General features: G+C 53.9%; 1 protein-coding gene across 3 annotated transcripts in view; it reads left to right on the top strand.

Moving 5' to 3' along the window:
* Nucleotides 1-14,414, top strand: part of ARHGAP22 (Rho GTPase activating protein 22) — a 191,029-nt gene that overhangs the window by 48,857 nt on the left and 127,758 nt on the right. The window lies entirely within an intron of this gene.

The raw sequence follows: 14,414 nt of genomic DNA, 5'->3' as shown, positions 1-14,414 counted from the left end.
AGCTCCATGCTTGCATTAGGAATCAGGTACACGTGTAATCACTCACACACAGACCAAATGGTTAATAACAACCAGAGCGCCTGTCTATTGGACTGATGTAACCGTGCTGCCGAACCAGCACAACTCATGAAGAAACAGCTTTATTCGTGCCCTCCACTGTCCCGCGGGGGCCAGGCCTTCCCCGCCCCTGCGTGGCCAGACCCCGTGACAACTCTGAGCACTCCTGGATAATGAAATGCCCTAGAGTCGCTTTCATTTGCAAATGTAAGACCAGTTCTGTATTTCCACGTCCGTCCCAGGGCTGCATGACCGATTGTCACCCACCCCTTTGGGAGCACGCTTCTTGGTCTGGGCCTTGAATGAGAAAGTTGCATCTCTCTTGTCTTGGCGCCCTGTCAGAGCTTGCATCTTAATGTCCTGTTAGACCTACCATGTGTGTAATCTCCTTTAATCCTCAGAAGACCCCTACTGAGAGAGAGACCCCTGTTGCCCTATTTTTCAGATGAGGAAACTGAGTCCCAGAGAGATTAAAGAACTTGCCAGCCAGGAAGGGTACCCAGCCAGGAGCAGCAGCGCTGAGATTCGAAACCCGAAGGCCCTTGAACACCACGGTGTGCTCCCTTATTTACGCACCAGGCCCTATCCGGGCAGCAGTAGAGGAGAGCCGTGCCAGGTGGGGAAAGCCACATGTGTCAAGACCCAGAGGCACATGCGCTGGGCAGGCTGTGAGCCCCTGGGTGGGCCTGTGATGCAGGACATCAGTGGGGGGACAAGGAGATGTGGCCAGGGGAATAGACCCATCCCACATGCAGGTAGGGCTTTAAACAGGGGAGTGACATGGCTGGACAGAGCATTAGACAATGATGCTGGCTGCAGTGGGGGCAGTGGCTCTGCGGGGAAGTGACCCTGAGGGCGGATGTCCAGTTAATGCTGTGGGAGGCATGGTGTTTCCCATCTGCCGTCTGCACGGTCATTGTCAGAGCCCATCTTCAGAGAGCACTCAGCTGCTGCAAGCCAGGTTCCTGGGCTTCTGGACCCTGCCAGGCCCCTAGACTGCCAGTGTGTCTGTTGCTGCGTGAGGCCCACATGCCAGAAGGTGATGGTGGCAGTTTGTGTCCTGGAGAGATGCTCTGTGAGCCCTCCGTCCTCCCTCCCGGAGGCTGCCTTGGGATCCCCCCACAGACAGCCGCAGACCTGCCTCTGCCTCTGCCGAAATCATCAACAGCCTCAATGATTACTTAGCCAAAGGTGAAGAAAGTATTGATCTAAGCTGATGGCTCGTGGGCAAGCAGAAAATGAAATTTAAATCGATATTGAATTGCATCAACTCCACCGATCCCAGGCTCCTGGCGAATGGCCCACTGATGTGAACAAGAGTGGAGGCAGCTGGGGACAAGGTCCAGAGATGGGAGAGATGCTTCCAAGGGGCTCAGCCCGGGGCAAGAAGAAGCCGTATGCACCATGGACCACTCAGCGCTTCTCCAGTTCCAAAGCACATTCAAAACGCCATTCATTCCATCCTCACCACAATCTAGGAAGCGAGCAGGATTTATAGTTTGCTCCCATTTTATAGATGGAAACCTGGGGCTCCAAGAGGCTAAAGGGCCTCGGGCCTTCAAATGCTATGCCCCTTCCGTGACCTCACGCAGCCTCTCTGCACCCACCGCCAAACCAGGAAACGAAGGAGAACGGTGCTTCTGTGTTTCGATTCTCCTGCTCGACACTTCTCTGATCCCAGGACTGGAGTCAGTGATCTCCGGCCCTTTAACCTTGTCCTCTTGTAGAAACAGGCTGTGGGTAGGAGAAATCCTGTTGGCAGATTTCTTCCAAACCAAGAAGGTAGTTTACAGAGGCACAAGGTCTCACGGGTTTGGTCTTTCCCGTCTTCCTTGAACTCGAGGCTTCCTGTCTCGTGTTCGTTCATTCATGCAGCAAGCATTCACTGACGGGGTCTGTACTGCAGTCTAGGGACCCAGCACGAGGAGGGCACCTTCCCTCGTCGTGAGAAGCTGGCAGATCAATACAGCCTAGAGGGGTATGTGTCCTGCCAGAGGTGCGTGCCAGCTACTGGGTGGTGTAACGGATGGAAAGGACCCCTCTGCTCAGCGGACCTCCTCGAGGAGGCTTCACACAGCAGCAGACAGTGGCCCTGGAGCTTCAGGAGTGAGCCAGGGCTCCTCGGGCTGACCAGCCCAGAGGGTCAGGGTATGGCACAGAATGGCCTGTGTGGGGACCGGTTGTTGGTTTGCAAGGAGTGAGGTGTGTAGCATGAGCGGGAGGTGAAGCTGGAGCCCTGGCTGCACACTGGCTGGCAGAGGCCTCTTGTCGTCTCGACTTCATACCCATGTCAACAAGGGCCAAAGCGTCTCCACCTCTTCAAAGGGGGCACAGCCTCTTCAAAGGGGGTGCTGCAAGAGGGACCCCAGCGAGGGGTGATGGGTGGAGGTCCAGCCTGTGGATGGGGGTTAGAGGAGGTCCATCAGGCTTGTCTTTCTCAGAGGTAGCGGTTTTTCATTAGCCTTGTGGGGGAGGGGTGGGGATGGTCTATTTTAGGGCAGGGCCACAGATCTTGTGTGAGTCAGGGCTAAGAGCCTGGGAGCCAGACTTCCCCAATTTGACCCCTGCTCTCTCGCCCTGCACGTCTTCCTGTTCCCCCTGCTAAGCACACCTCTTCTCCCCCTAGCCTTCCATACTGTAGGAGAGGAAAAACTTTTCCTCTACCCTCTTAAGTTCTAAGCCTGGGGCATGCTAATTAAAGTGATAAAAGATAGATTAACAGGAGGAAAGGCATGTGAATTTTATGGAGAGTTTTACCTGTGTGTGAGAGGGGCCCTTCACAGAAAAGCGGTGAAAGCCCAAAGAGGCAGCTACATGGAGGGACAGTAAACTGTGGGAAGGTGGCTAGGAAATGTGTGGTAGATAAAGGTGGTGTGATAAGATTTGTTATGCAGACTCCAGTCACCCTTCCTCTTCCTGGTCCAGGAGTGGCATGCCCTTCCCAGGGGAAATTGATGCCCTGCTTTCAGGCAGAAACAGGAAGGAAGAGAACTCCTCTGTGTTTGCTGTTTCTCAATCGACTTCAGTTCAAAATGATCAATGTGCCAAAGTGGCATAGTGTGGGGTGGCAGAACCTGACCCCTCTGATGGCTCACCCCATCCTTTCATCCAGTCTCAGCCTCGCCACTGGCCTCCCAGCCTCCCATCCTGACTCCCTCACCACTGCCTCGCGCTCCCGTTTCCCCTCATCCGTGCCTCAGTGCAGTGAGACTTGCATGTGGGGGTCCCCGTCCCCTTTACCTCTGCCAAGGCAGGCACGGGCTTTCATCTGCACACCCCAGGGCCAGCAAAGGGTGGACATGCAGGAGGCCCCATCAACTCCATGAGCGGCTGAGTGAACCTAGATCCAGCTGAATCTGGGGTGTACATTGCATGGACGTTCAGGTCAGGCAGTTTGGGGGTCGGCCTGCCTCCTGCACCCCATCCTGAAGACCAGCACTGGCTGAGCCAGGAGGCAGACCCGGGAAGAGCCAATAAAAATAACTCTGAAGGATGTGATCCTTTATATTGATGTTTTTAAATCGCTAAAATAATCATTTGGAAAAAAAATCCCAACGGTCTAGACTCCCTCTGTGCTATTTTCAAATCAGTGCTTTTCACTGAGAGGGGAGAGGACCGTGTCTCCTGTTGTCTTTCGTCCTCCAGGCCCTGAAATGGGACCCATTAGGAAGGCCTGCCTGGTTCTGTAGAAAACCTCAGCTGGGGGACCTAGCAAAGAACAGAGGCCCAAATGGAGCCCAGGAAGAAGCTAAGTAACAAGTCAAAAAAAAATAAATAAACAAAGGTAGGGGCACTCAGGAAGCATCACGCAATAAATCATCCAAGGCCGGTGTGGTATTCCCAGGACAGCACGGGAACCTGCCGGGGCCCGCTCGCCCTTGGCTGCAAATCGCATTAACTTTATGAAACCATCTTGTCCAGCCCCTGCAGAGTGCCCCTTCCATTACCTCACCTCCCTCTTCCCCATCCATCTTTCGGCCTCAATCCTTTAAATCATTCAGCTCCAAGAGCCATCTTGCTATTTCCCCAGCCCGGCTTTAAGATCCCATTGACTTTTATAAATCAATTGGGTTTTAGTCATGCACAGCCAGACCTCCACGCTCTGGGGCTGCACTTACAGAGCTGCAGATGGAAGAAGACCCCTGGCCCGCTGCGGGGGGCCGAACCCCAGTGAGCGAGCGCCCTGGAGAGCCAGATGCCCCAGCAGCGGCCCCAGGCCAATGCTGCCACGAGCCTGGTCAAAAGGCCATAAAAACCATCAGGTGCGTTAGGTGGGCTTCTCCTACACAGACCCCGACATGAGGATTTTCATGCAGCAATTTCTTAAAGCAGCGCCCCCCAGGGACAGTAAGGAGGTGCTGGAGGAACAGGAGGGGGAAGAGGAGAGCCAAGCTGGGGTGTGAAGCCCAAGAAAGGGAGGTCTCAGCCCGAGCCCCGGGGCAACTTAGAAATGTGAATTACACCTCTTTCCCCCTCTGAGTGGTTTCCAGCCAGTTACGAGGCTTCAGGGTCCTTCAGGCTCCCAGCCCAGGAGTCTTTCGAAGGGCTAGTGGGGTAGAGAAGGATGTAAATTGCTACTTCTCCCAGTGCCCGCTCTAAACGGGCTCCAAGGGCCCAAGGGCAGTCTTCCAAAACAGCCGCAGTCCTGAAAAACCACGCCGGGGTGAGTTATTGGAAGTAAAGGGGGGCGGGAGCCGGGGCGCCCAGAGAGGGGCATAAAAACAGGGGAAAAGGATCCAAGAGAATATGGGCAGAGCTCAGACCTGATCCACTGTGTAAGGCGTCTTTGATTTTGTTCTCAGCTATTTCGAAGCTTCAGCAGCTCCAGGTCCTCTTGGTGTCGCACTGCTGGGTGCTGAATGACCCGCCCGCCCTCACGGAGCCCCTCCTTATGTGAGATGGGGTGGAGCAGACAGGCTGGGGTGGACCCAGGCCCACCAGAGGGGCTCACCTACCGAGATGGGCCCCTGACCTGGTCCCCCGGAAGGGAACAGGGCCCTGCTTCCGTGAAGCACAGTCTGCTCAGCCTGGGAGCTCCGAGCAGGCAGAGGGAGGCGAGGCCTCGGGTGTTTGTGTCGTGGTCCGCAGCCCACCGTGGTGCTGGTCGAAGATAAATACTCATAAATGTTAGTCAAATTCCTGATATTTTAATTGCTATTATAGATCTCCCAAGGGAATCCAGCTCCATTCCAAAAGAGCTCTTTCCTTTTAAAGTTTTTATTTTAATTTATGTAAGCAACATACACATTCCTTCCTCAAATAAAATGCACGTCCAAAACCTCCGTCCGCCCTTCAGGAACATAATCACCAATACAGGCGCGCCGTCTTCCTTCTGCGCAAATATGCGTACCCACCAAAAATACGTGGTGATGTCTTTTGTTTGCAGGTTGTGTTTTCCTTCCCATTTTGTATTTTGTTTGTTTCATATTTTGTCTTGCTCTGCAACTTGCTTTTTTTCACTGCTATGATAGAATTTAAGTAAAAGTTAAAATGAAGCAGAAAAGGGGACATGGGAAGTTGAGATACATTTGTAAAAGGCGGTCAGGAAAGGCCGCATGGAGAAAATCGCATTTGGGTAAAGAGCGCGGGGGCCGAGAGGAGGCCCTGGGGACAGAGATGGCAGGTGCAGAGCCAGGCGGCAGGTGCAGGGCTAGCCTGTTTGAGGAACAGCAGAGGCCAGTGTGGCCAGGACTGGGGAAGCGTGGGGTGGTCCGAGAGGTCCCCTGGCCGGTCCTGAGGACCCCTATGGGCTGTAGTGATGGCTCCGACTTTTACTCTGAGTGAGAGGGGAGTCCTGCAGGGTTTTCATAGGAAGCAACATGATCTAACGCCCATCTTTAAAAACTCCGGCTGCTCTGATGGCCAAGTGGGAGACTGGAGAAGCGGCTATAGCAGTCATTCGGGTGAGAGATAATGGCAGCTGGGAACAGGCAGGCCTGAGGATGGTGTTTCCACTGATGGAGATCGGGGAGACTGTGGGAGGAGTAGGCTTCAGGGTAGGAAAAGACCCAGAGTTCACCTTTGGACACATGACGTTGGAGGTGTCAGGTGGACAGAGTGACATCCTGGGTCTCAGGTTCAGGAAGAGACCACCAAGACAATGAGTGTGGATAGAAATAGGGTCCAAGGACTAGCCCTGGGCACTGGATGCCAAGAGGTGGGGAATATGAGGGGACAGGGGATGGCGACCAGTGAAGGAGGAGAGAGGCAGGAGAGGGCGGTCTTGGAACCCAAGGGGAGAAATGGCCCTGGAGGAGGGAGGGACCACCTGGGTCAAGGCTGAAAGGGGAATGGGTAGATTGACTTGACCCTTGGATTGAGCAACATGAGGGTCATTGGTGGCCTTGATAAGAGCAGTTTGGGTGGGACAGAGATAAAGGAAGCCTGACTGAGTGGGTTCAAAAGAGAACAGGAAACAGCTGGGGATGACGGAAAGATAGATGGATGGATGGATGGATGGATGGACAGATGGATGGATGGACGGATGGATGGGTGGATGGGTGGACTGATGGATGAATGGATGGATGGATGGATGGATGGATGAACAGACGGGTGGGTGGATGGGTGGATGGATGGATGAACAGGTGGGTGGATGGATGGATGGGTGGATGGATGGATGGATGGACAGATGGATGGATGGACGGATGGATGGGTGGATGGATGGATGGATGGATGGACAGACAGGTGGGTGGATGGGTGGATGGATGGATGGGTGGGTGGGTGGATGGATGGATGGATGGACACATGGATGGATGGACGGGTGGGTGGATGGGTGGGTGGGTGGATGGATGGATGAATGAATGGATGGATGGGTGGATGCATGGATGGATGGATGGATGGAGATGAATGATGGTAATGGTTGCATAGCAATGTGAATATACTTAATGCCACTGAATTGTACACTTAAAATGGTTAAAATGTTAAATTTTATGTTAAGTATATTTTACTACAATAAAAAAAAGAGAATAGGAGAGAAACTGGAGAAAGGGAATGAAGACACCTCTTCTGAGGTGTTTGTTAAGAAGGGGAGTAACCATGTTAGCTCATATACATTCATCCCATTCTTTTAACCCTGCAATGCATCCTACAATGTGAATATCGCCCAGTTTATTTGGCTATTTTCCTATTGTTGGGCCTTTCTTTGGGTTTATCTCGTTTTTAGGGATCACAAAGAGTGCTCCAGGGCATCCTTGTGTCCCACTGCCTGTGCACTGGGGTCCTTTCTGCAGGGCGAGGCGAGAAGCAGAATTGCTGAGTTGTAGACTGGGCATTTTTTAACTTGAAGAAATACAGCCCAGTCGCTCTCTCTACAGTGGCTTATATGTGCCCACAACCTCACCAACACATGATTTTACCAAACGTGACAAATGTACCCACCCACAGGGTACACAGTGCTGTGTCGTGTTCTGGCTAGGATTTGCATTTCCCCCATTACAGCTGAAGTTCAGCATCTCTACGCATCTTTCCTGGCCATCTGGATTTTCTCTTCTGTACATTATCTCTGCACTAATTTCTTCAATGAAAGACACCTCCCCCACCTTGATAGAACAGCATGAATCAGGGCCTGCTCTGCTGGCCCCGCACCTCGTGTTGCCCCAGCAACGCCTGGATGCTGCCCAGCCTTCTGCCCTTCTGTCCTAATGAATGAGCCCGGGTACTTGAATTCCGTTTCCTCCACCCAGGGTTCTGACCTCTGGGGTTTGAGTTGCCTGGTGTTCTCACTCCCGCCAGCCCCTGGACAGACAGAAACCCAGCTGTCATTGTTCCAACACTTGAGCACTCTGCTGGTCGGGCTGCTTTTTCTCCTCGCTCTCTGGTAGCTCTGATCTGGAGCATGTAGGGCCCACTCAGGCTCCATCCTGCTTGGGGAGGATTGGAGCATCCGTAGAGACCAGGGCCACCCGGGCTTTGAATCCCGGTTCTGGTCTGTAGCCACCTCTTTCCTGAGCCCAGCTCTCTGTCTCACACTCTGGGGTCTACATCCAGCCTCCTCCTGGGCATATCCTCTTGGATGTCAAAGAGACGCAGAAACCCAGCATGTGCTAGTTGAACGCATCATTGCCCTGCACCATCCTCCTTGACCACGGGCTTGTCCCCCTCTTCCCCCTTCCCCTATCTACCATTGATCATCAACCCCCCCTCCTGACTGTCTCTCAAGGAGGCCCCTACTCTCTGCCCAACCAGAGATGCGCCCCCACCCTCTACTCTCTCCTCTCCTCCCCGGGCTTGGTGCCCAGTTTCCCAACAGCCTGGCTTCCATGTGAGTATCCCAGGCCTCCAGGGCTTCTGGATGGGTCTGCAGACCCTGGGTGCAGGCTCTCCCTCCTCGGAGATTTTGTCCCCTCCTGAGACCGCTCTGATCGAAATCCAGCAGTCTGATTCTGGTCGACTGCCTGGAACAAGACCTCAGATTCCAAACTTAGCATTGCTCCAAACAGGTGCACGTGTGCAGGCTCACACACGTGCACTCATGCACACACTCACACACACTTGCGGACTTACATACAAATATATCCTTTCATACTTGTGCACTCACAGTCACATGCTCATGCATGCACGCACTTGCACACTCATGTATGCATAGATACACTCCCACACACATTCACAAACATACACATGCCTGCAAACACACACTGATGCATACACACACTCACAAATACACATTCTCACACACATGCACATACTTTCTCATACTCACACGTGTACACACTCTCTTAAACATACATACACACTTGCAAACATATACACACTCATGCATGCATGCATGCACACACACAACACTCACACACGCATGCACACACATGCACAGAGTTCCCCAGGAGGGAGTGGGTCCCCTGGCTCTCCACGGTCGTCAATCTTAGGGAGAGGTAGACATACACACTGCAGACAACACTCTTCTATGCTAGGCTATTATTCGTGCTATTTTAAAGGTGAAATTGAAGTGAAAAGAAAGACTGTTTCAGTGGCGTGAATCTGGGAGGGCGCATGGATGGAGCGGAACTGGAGCCGCTTGACCAGAAGGTAGGCCTTTGCCAGTGAGGATGAGGGGAGGGCATTACGAAGGGAAGTGGTCTGGTGTGATCAGAGCACAGGGCGTGATCATCAGAACATGGGCGCTGCTCCACAGTCCGGGTTCCTGGTCCTTCCTGCAGAAGCTGTGATTCAGCACATCTGGAGATGGGTGTTGCTAAGGTTCCCAGGAAGATGTCATAGGCACACACCTTCGGCAGCCACGAGCCTGGGAGGATGGGGAGGTGTGTGATTAAGCCAGGATGGTGCTGTCCCAGGAACGGATGGTGACTGCCGGGCCGGGGGTGGGCTTTCCTGGGTCCGTGGTTGGTCAGTACCATGGCCGCTCGTGAGGAGAGCAGTGAAGTGATTGTACCGTGTTCAGAAGGATTCCCTTGGCAGCTGAATGTCTCTGTCAGAGACTCCTGTGGAGGGCAGGAGGTAAGAGGAAGGAGTCCAGGCAACGATGATAAGAACTTGAATGGAGGGGGCTGCCCCGTGGCGGAGTGGTTAAGTTTGCGCGCTCCGCTTCAGCGGCCCAGGCTTTCACTGGTTCGGATCCTGGGCACGGACATCGCACCGCTCATCAAGCTATGCTGAGGTGGCATTCCACATGCCACAGCTAGGAGGACCCACAACTAAAAATATGTAACTATGTACTGGGAGGATTTGGGGAGAAGAAGAACGAAAAAAGATTGGCAGATGATAGCTCAGAGCCAATCTTTACCAAAAAAAAAAAAAGAACTTGAATGGATTCAGTAAAAGAGAAGCGAAAAGAAGAGAGAGTCTTCACAATGTGGAAACTGCCAGGAGGGCTTGACAGGGGAGGATTTGTCCAAACAACTAACTCCAAGCTGTTGAGTCTGGTTGGTCGTGAGCCCTCGGTGAGAAGGGGGAGGGGAAGCAGGTTCAAGAGAGACGAGCCATCAGTTTGGACGTGGGCTTGGGAGACCCTGAACCAGCCCTATGGAGATGTCCTGTGGAGGGTTTGACACTTGAGCCTGAAGGTCTGGAGCAAGATGCAGACGGAAATAAACACCTGGGACTCAGGATGGGATGGAGGGTGGCTGGGCAGCCCGGGCCACCGCAGGACTTTCAGGGAGAACAGAGGAAGTGGAGGCCGGAACAGGCTGGGCGGGCAGGGAGGGACGAGCAGGAGGAGGGAAGAGCTTCGAGAAGATGAGGGTGAGCAACAGTCTCTGAGCACCAAGGGTCTTGGAGGCTGAGACCCAGAGCCAGACTGTTGGATTGGACCAGAGCTGCATCAGGAGAGAACAGAATCTCCAAATGCAAGGGGTTGGCAGGGCCTGGGGAGCGAGGAAGGAGAGGCTGGGAATGGGGACCACCTTCTCAAGAGATGCTTGTCAGCAAGAGGAGGTTGGTGTCCGCCTGGCCTGTGCACTGATTTGAGCCTAGAGGTAGTGACTGCCACGCTTGGTTGTTCCTCCCCAGTCGGAGCCCCGCCTCCCCGGAGGCAGGCCCAAATTCTAGTCCCCCTTCCAAGTTCAGCCCAGTGCTCCCTCCTGTGGGTGGCTCCCAGATGTCCACAGCGGAGAGGTCTGCACCTTCACGTGAGCATCTGCAGCACTTTCTGTCCACGTGGCGGTGCTCTGTCATCTCTGTGTGGTTGCTCTTTGTGACTTATTTCCCCCGCCAGACTGGGGACCCCAGGGGACCACGAATGACTCAGGGTTATGCACTGTACCCGGAGGAGTGCTGTAGATTTGGAATGCAGGAATGAGTGAGTGAGTGAATGAATGAATGATCGTGCTTGTGAGCAGAAGAGCCTGACTTTGAGGAGGGCAAAGGGCACTCCCCCCTGACCTCCAGGTCACAGCTTGCCCTGGGTCCACTCCTGGGCCCTCTCGAGAAACTCCTGTCAGTTCCAGAGCTTAGAATGGCAGAGCTGTTTGACCTGAAACCTTGGCTTAAGTATTTCCAGAAGTGAATAAGTTGATTCAAGGAAGTGCTGAAGACAGCAACAGTGGTTATTAATAAATCATAACAATGATTATTTTCCTTTCAAGATGCTTAATTGGCCTTATAAGCAATATCTGTGTGATTGATCAGCTGGGGAAAACCTGGGCTGGTTTGGCAGCCTAAGTAGCATCTGCAGGCTGTGTGCCCCTGGGGACCTGAGGGGGACAGGAGCTGGCCTTTCCTCTCCTCCATGGAGCCGGGGCAGGGCGGGTGGGACGCCCGCATCTGCTGAAACCAAGACCAGCCATAGCTCCCTGCCCCAGGACGGGCCCAGCCTCCTTGCCCTGGTGAACAGGGCTCCCACTTGCCTGCTCCCTCCATACCCACAGCCCTCAGGAGCGTGGTCCCAGGGCCTGGGGATCAGGGCAGAAAATGCCCCCCATTTCTTTGTCGTGCCACGTTGAGGGAACTATGTGCCAGTCACGACCAGCTCCTGCCAAGGCTCATGTTAGAAATCTCAAGTAATTAAAAACAAAAGCCTAGGCCCCAGTGACTTAATTTTACTATCGAGTCTTGAGCCATTAGAGGAATTTTAGAGATGAGAAAACTGAGACCCAGAGAAGAAAACTCCATAACCAAAGGGACACACCTGTCCCCTTTCTCTCCTCAGTCCTCTGTAAGACGCCCCCCCCCCCCAGAACACTGGGGTCGTGGTAACCCTCGTCTCCATGTCCCCAGGGCCCGACACAGCCCCAGACCCTGGAAGGGGATCAGTAAGTGTGTTGAATCCAGGCCTGCTCCAGCCCCTCGACAGCTTGACATGGGAGGAGGGACAGAGAGGCAGGTGTACCCCTAGAAGCCGAAGGGCCCTCCTGATGCCTTTCTGCCCCCTTGGGCACAGCCCTGACCTGCCTCCAGTGGCTCAGCCCAGCATCCCCCGGGCAGGGCATTTCTCCCTTGATGGCAGGCTGCTGAGGTTGCACAGCAGTGGGGCCACAGGCACCTGGAGATCAAAGGGCAGTCTTTCCAGGGCTGCAGGAAGATTTCCAAGCAAGGGCTGAGGCTTGTGGGAGGCGGGGAAGACGACTCAAGTAACCCACAGACCTGTGGGGACCCCAGCCATATCCCTCCCTCCCTCCCTCCGCTCCTAGGCTGCCTTTCCCACCAGGGGCAATCAGTTAAGTGGACAAGCGGGCAAGCAGATCCTTCTTACAGTTAGTAGAAGCCGGTGCAAAGATGTTCCCTGATAAGTAATCCAAAAACATGGTGAGCTAAGACAATAAATAAGCATCATTTTATACCTACTAAATTATGGAGAAGGAATATTCAGATTATGAGAGTTCACGTTGATGGCTATGGAGAAAGTGGCCCCTACTGTAATTTTGTGTTGTAATATATCCACACACCATTTTTAGAAGGAAGCGTGTAGCCACACCTAAAGAGCTGAAGGTCTGTGCCTTCTGCCCCGTGAGCTCACCGTGGGAAGCCGTGTGAACCCAAGCCTGTATTTCTTCAGCTGGACCCCATTGTCTCTCTAATCAAATAACTAACATTGGAAGGAATCCACGGGCCCAGCAGTGACGGAATCTTTAGGTAATTCACAGGGAGAGTAAAGAGCCACAGAAATAAAGAAGAGAGGTACACTTTCATCTGGTCCACGTCAATAAGCATGGGGACCAGGACCAGCAGAAAGGCGGGGAGCGAAGATGTAGGTGGGCCGGGAAATGCAAGGACAAGTGAAGCTCAGCCTCAGGGGCGGGGCCCTGAGGACTCAGAGGCGGCAGCTCTCCTGGAGGAGGAGCCCGGCCAGGCCGCCCAGACTTGACTCCTCCGATTGGCCTTCCCTTCAGCCGCCGGAAAAAACCCACTGCCCTCAGGGATCGCCAGTCCCCTTCAGTGCGCTGGGGAGAGCCCCGTGTCCTCTCTGGGCCAAATCACAGTGACAACAAGGCTGGAACATTGAACACCGGCCTCACCACAGCCGAGGGATGGCAGCAGGGGGTCAAGGCCGGGCAGACAAGGACCCACATGGCTTGACTTGTGAGACTGATGGTGCCCATGGAGCCATCACAGCTGGTCAGAGTGCCAGGAGATGATGCTCCCACTTAATCCTCCTGCCGTCAGAGAGCTGACCTCTCCAGATCAGGGCCCACGGGATGGTCCTGTTATTTTTCACTCATGTAAAAGTGGTGGATTTAGGCTTATATCCCAGGCCTGTATGATCCTCGAAGCAAAGCCGGGAACCACCAGACTACACGGCCGCATCAGATACCAGCCGAGTGTCGTGTTATGTTCAGTGTCACGTTAATGCACAGACATACCTAGCAATGAGGGCACGCTGAAGTAGCCTGTGAAATGTGACCATCATGACGTACATCCGCCTGGTACAGTGATGGGGGCCACACAAGTAGAACCAGATAAGACATCGTGTCCTCACATCCCTGCCCCTCAGTCCAGAGGGGCGGAGAGGCAACCACTCAGGAATTACCAGCCATGGACCACATGTCCTGGTTGGGGAGGGAGTGACTGCCGGAGATGCAGAAGGAAGGTTCCGTGGAGTTGGATCGTGAAGGATGAGTAGAAGCTCAGCATGCAGCCAAAGCCAGGGGCTGAGTGGGAAAGGGCTGGAAGGAAGGTTCAGGTTAGTAGACAGCGTGGGCAGAGGGCAGACCAGGCTTAGGAAACTGCGGTCACTAGTGTAACAGGAGGAACTCACACACACACACACACACATGTACACAAACACACAGAATCACAGGTACACACAACCATGGGTCGCAGGGACCACGTGTTCCGATCAGAAGTTAGGATCTGTGGTCTGAGAATTACAAGTGCGATTACACTAGGACTCAGGATTGTTCCTCCAAAGTCCAGGATGGCTCTCCTAGTGACCACTGCAGTGATATTCTTGACACTGGCCAGAGAGCAGAGAGGAGCATCCCCCGGGACAGAGGAGAGAGAGGGAGGGGAAAGACTGGCAGGGCGAGGAGGGGACAAGACCTCCGTCACCACAGTGAAGGGCAGTACTAACCCTGGCCAGCTCTGGTCGACGAGTCACTTGGGCAGAAGGAGAGGCCTGCAGGGTGGAAGGGCTCATGGGCACTCAGAGGCTCTGAGGTAGGAGAGACGGCCCCTCTGCCCTGTCAAGGAGCCATCAACAGGTGACAACAAAGAGCTGCAGCAGAGGCCCAGCAGTCAGGCTCACCCTGCCAGGATGGTCCCAGGGAGGCGGCAAGGTGGCTTTGGGGGTCTGGGCATTACACTCAGGTCTGATGCCTCCAGAGGAGGGGTGCCATGCAGAAATCAGGGAGAGGCTCTGGAGGGGGCCAGCTCCCTCGGGGCCTGAATAACAGGATCCTGCTAGAATGTGAGCTCCAGCAGGATCCAGATTTTTACGATTTTTGTTTCACTGCTTTATTGCCAGCATC

Source organism: Equus quagga, chromosome 2, assembly GCF_021613505.1.
Source record: "Equus quagga isolate Etosha38 chromosome 2, UCLA_HA_Equagga_1.0, whole genome shotgun sequence".
Lineage (NCBI taxonomy): Eukaryota > Metazoa > Chordata > Mammalia > Perissodactyla > Equidae > Equus > Equus quagga.
Note: the sequence above shows the minus strand (reverse complement) of the source record. Positions and strands in the feature narration are given on the sequence as shown.